A 4,790-nucleotide genomic window follows, 5' to 3' on the forward strand; every position below is an offset into this window, starting at 1 on the left:
ACTGGCCAGATCACTTCCCCCGAACATCACTTGAATTTTAGCAACTTTTCCCTCAGTTTGGGAAGTGGATTGAATGTTATGAAATACAGCAATGAAAATCGACAAACTAATCTCAATTCAAGATGGATAAATCCTCAAAACATAATGCTGGCTAAAAGAAGAAAGTCACAGAATGACGCAAGTGACTGTGATTCATTTACATTACATTTAAAAATAGGCCAAAAACATCTAGATTTTTGCTGAGTACTCATCTATCCATTATTCTATTTTATTTTATTTGATTTTTTCCTTTTTAGGACTGCACTTGTGGCATATGGAGGTTCCCAGGCTAAGCGTCCAAACGGAGCTGTAGCTGCTGGCCTACACCATAGCCACAGCAACATGGGATCCGAGCTGCGTCTGCAAACTTCACCACAGCTCATGGCAACGCCAGATCCTCAACCCACTGAGCGAGGCCAGGGATTGAACCTGCATCTTCATGGATGCTGGTCAGGTTCAATAACCGCTGAGCCACCACAGGAACTCCTATTCATTATTTTATTTCATTTTAATTTTTATTTATTTTTTTTAGGGCAGCACTTGCGGCATATGGAGGTTCCCAGGCCAGGGGTCTAATTGGAGCTACAGCTGCCGGCCTACACCACAGCTCACAGCAACACCAGATCCTTAACCCACTCACTGAGCGAGGCCAGGGATCAAACCCACAACATCATGGTTCCTAGTCGGATTTGTTTCCACTGCGCCGCGCCAGGAACTCCATCCTATCCATTAATTTAAATTACAACTGAATGAAGAGCTACACAGTGGAAACTAGGTATCATGAGTAATGCAAAGTGAATATGGGGTATATCTCTATTTTATGGACCCAAGGCTAGAGCCCCATCTACCATCTGGTCACTAATATTTGAAAACATATAAGTGTATATTTCAGATCACACTTATGAATATTGGGGGATCTCAGTTAAGAGGAAAGAATGCTGTGTATATTATTTAAGCTGAGCTGCCCTCTCTGGTGTTTTTCATTAATGGGACCATTTACGCTTTCTAGAAACATGTTTTTTTTCTTATATAATTTGAAAATAAGTACATATTTTCCTCAATTTAAAGAATAGGAATTTTTCTGTGGTACAGCAGTTAAGGATCTGGTATTGTCACTGCAGTGGCTGCTATGGGGCATAGTCAATCCCTGGCCTGGGAACTTCTGTGTGCTGTGGGTGTGGCAAAAAAAAAAAAAAAAAAAAAAGAAGCAGTTAGGCCTATGGAGTTCCCACTGTGGCCGAGTGGGTTGACAATCCAGTTTGTACCTGTGGTGTTGCCAGTTTAATCCCTAGCCTGGTACAGTGGGTTAAGGATCCATCATTGTTGCAGCTATGGGATGGGTCTCAGCTCTGGCTTGGATTCCATCTCTAGCCTGGGAACTTCCATAGGTTGTGTGGGTGTGGCTGGAAAAGGATTTAAAAAAAAAAAAAAGAATAGACAAAAACGTGTGCAGTTTAGGACACATGCATATTGAGGCTACAACGAAAGCAAGAGGATGATTAATATATAATTCAGTATAGCAGTGGTTAGCCAGAAGGGCCACATAGGGCTTTGCCATTTCTTTTTTTGTTGTTATTGTTTTCTTTTTTGTTTTGTTTTATTTTTGTCCACAGCATGGCCTGTGGAAGTTCCCAGGCTAGGGATCAAACCCTTGCCACAGCAGTAATCAGAGCCACAGCAGTTTCTTAACCTGCTGCACCACCAGGGAACTGCAGCCTTTACCATTTCTTAAGCTGTGTGGCGAGAGTGGCTATTCCTTTTATTACTTTTCTTTAGATCATACACATATATTTATATACCCTTTTGATTACATATTGCACAATAAAATTTTTAAAAATTTTGTTTTGAACCCTGCCACAAACAGAAATTTATGAACTTGTATTCATAAACTCTTGTCCTGATAGAGAATGCTGTGTCCTGGGAGGCTCTAAGTACAGAAAAAAATGTAAGCTTATCAGGCTGGACCTTGGGCTCCACAGAAGCTCCCATGTCCGTCTCAAGGAAATTAGTTTCAACCTTTATCCCGTGAGAGAAACTTCAAATGCTACTCGTGTGTGTGTGTGTGTGTGTGTGTGTGTGTGTGTGTGTGTGTGTGGTATCTATGTAACATCTAATTAACTTGGGTAATCACCAAGCATCTCAGGAGAAATGCTTTGCCACACTATTCGGGCCTGAGCTTCTCAGTTCTCAATAAGAATCTCAAATGTTAATTACATAAAACTGAAAAAAATAAGTAGCTATCTAAGATATATTAACAGCAACCCCTGCAAAGGATTGCCACAACTCCTGATGATTGTTTTTGGACCCTTTAGCTGTATCCAGCCATGTTGTCAGCATGGCAGCATTTAGTCATTCCACTTGTATTTACTGAGCACCCACGGAGTACTCGCCACTGTGAGTGACCTGGGCAGGGGGGAATTCAGGACAATAGAGATGTCTCCTTCTGCTGCTCTGCCCAGTAGAGGAGACAGACAGGCAAAAATGACATTACAATGCAAAGGAGAGATACAGACACAATACTTTGGAAAAACAAAAGGTATCTGTTAACTCTGCTAGAGGGGCTTAGGAAGGGATTCAAAAGCTTTAAAAAGGATGGTGAGGAATCCCTAGGCAAATAGGAGTTGGGAGCAGCCCTGGCCAAGAGGTGAAGGAGTGAAATAGCACTAAAGCTCAGCACCTGTGAGAATGGGGGTGGGGAGGTAGGGAGAGGATCACCATAAAGCAGAGGGCAGATTATCCAGTGCCTGGTCAAGCTGAGGAGATTAGACTTTATCCTACTGATAGGGAGAAGCAATGGAAGCATTTTAAGCAGGGGAGTGACAGGATCAGATTTGCACTTCAAAAGCATCTTTGACACAGGTGTGGAGGATGAGTTAAAGAAAGTGAGTAGAAGCTCAGGTTAGTTGGGAAGCTTTCAAAATAATCCAGCCGAAGGATGCTAAAGACTTGATCAGGGGCAGCTGCAAGGCAAGGATGTTTTCTCTATTTTAAGCTAGGGCTTCTGCCCATCCCTCCAGAATTTCAGTGGAAGTGCTTTCAGAGTTTAGACGAGTGAAAGCACCATAAAATTCCCAAGGCCAGGCAAAATGACTCAGCTAACAAAACCACCATGAGTAGGCACCAAGTGGCTCATTCATTCGTTCATTCTTAATTAAATCAGAAGCTTATAGAACACGCTTTCTATTAGGAAGGTGAACTATAAAAGTGAATACTCAGGAGTTCCTACTGTGGCTTAGTGGTAACAAACCCGACTAGCATCCATGAGGTTGCAGGTTTGATCCCTGGCCCCGCTCATGGGATTGAGGATCTGGCATTGCTGTGAGCTGTGGTGTAGGCTGGCAGCTACAGCTCTGATTCAACCCCTAGTCTGGGAACCTCCATATGCCAGAACCTTCATGTGCTGCAGGTGCAGCCCTAAAAAGACAAAAAAAAAAAAAAAAAAAAAAGAGTAGAGGGGGGTGCTATGTGTTTTCTTGGTTGTTCAACGCTGGGAGGCCCCAATTCAGCCCACAGATATTGATTGCACACCTAAACGATGTCAATCTCTGTTCCAAGTGTTGGGGATACATTATAGTTCAAAAACAAACTCATAGAGAAAGAAATCTGATTTGTGGTTACCAGTGATGGGGGAGGAGGGAGAATTGGATGAAGATATAAACTTATAAGATAAATAAGTACTAGGGATGTAATGTATTGCATGATAAACTCACCCTGCTGTATGCTATATATGAAAGTTTTTAAGAGGGTAAATCCTAAGAGTTCTCATCACATACAAATTTTTTTTGTTTTAAATTTCTTTAATTTTGTACTTACATGAAAGGATGGATGTTCACTAAACTTTTTGCGATAATCGCTTCACACACATACAGCAAATCATTACGCTGTATATCTTATACAATGCTACATGTCAATTATGTTTCAACAAAAATGTAATTTTTAAAAATTACTAGGAATACAGCAGTGAAAAAGACAGACACATTCTCTAATCTAATGGAATTTATTTTCTAGAGGTCGAGAGACAAATGAATGGCTTTCAAAATGCACAGGATGTATGGGGTACAGTTGGCTTGGCTGTAGAGAGTTTGAATAGGGGCTAGGGAAGATCAGGAGATGTGGATGCAGAAGTAGGGCTACTTGGTGAAGGTCTTCAGCTGGGTTAAAGGGTAATGGGTTAAAGGGTTCCTTGGGGTTGTTTCTTTGTTCCGAGGTTAGAAAGGGAAGTGATCACTGCTTTTTACTACTATTATTTTTTTAATAGTTGAGGAATTTGAGGCATAGGGAGGCAATGTCTCTTGTCTAAGGACACACAAGTGTAAGATCAGGCAGGCTTGTTTGTCAAAGTCCGAGTTAGAAGCCCTTGACGCCTTCCACTCTTTTCCAGCAGCGCTGCGGAAGAAGAGCAGGGTGTCCGGGGACCCAGGAGAGATGGGCGCCACGCTCAGAGACAGCTCTGCGGAAAGATCGGGGAGGGAAGGACCCCGGGGCGACCTGATCACGGGACAGTCATAGGTACCCTGCAGAGGATTTGTCCCGGCCGGAAGGCAGCGCAACTTGTTCCGGGGGAGCCTAGCCGCAGCGGGTTCACCCTGCGGGCACACCTGGGCTGAGGTTAGGGCAGCTGTGTTCTGCCCGTCGATTTTCCCCCCCGTTCGTCAGTGGTTCGTTCCGAACACCCCTCTCTGCGCTGCGGGTGCCGTGGTCCGCCCTGCTTCCGGTTGTTGCCGGGCTCTATATCCGGTGTCCGCCCGCCC

This window comes from Sus scrofa, chromosome 7 (assembly GCF_054392235.1).
Source record: "Sus scrofa isolate SSC_HxYL_T2T_F1_AM1 chromosome 7, Sscrofa_HxYL_maternal_Yorkshire_Landrace_v2.0, whole genome shotgun sequence".
In the NCBI taxonomy this organism is placed as follows: Eukaryota; Metazoa; Chordata; class Mammalia; order Artiodactyla; family Suidae; genus Sus; species Sus scrofa.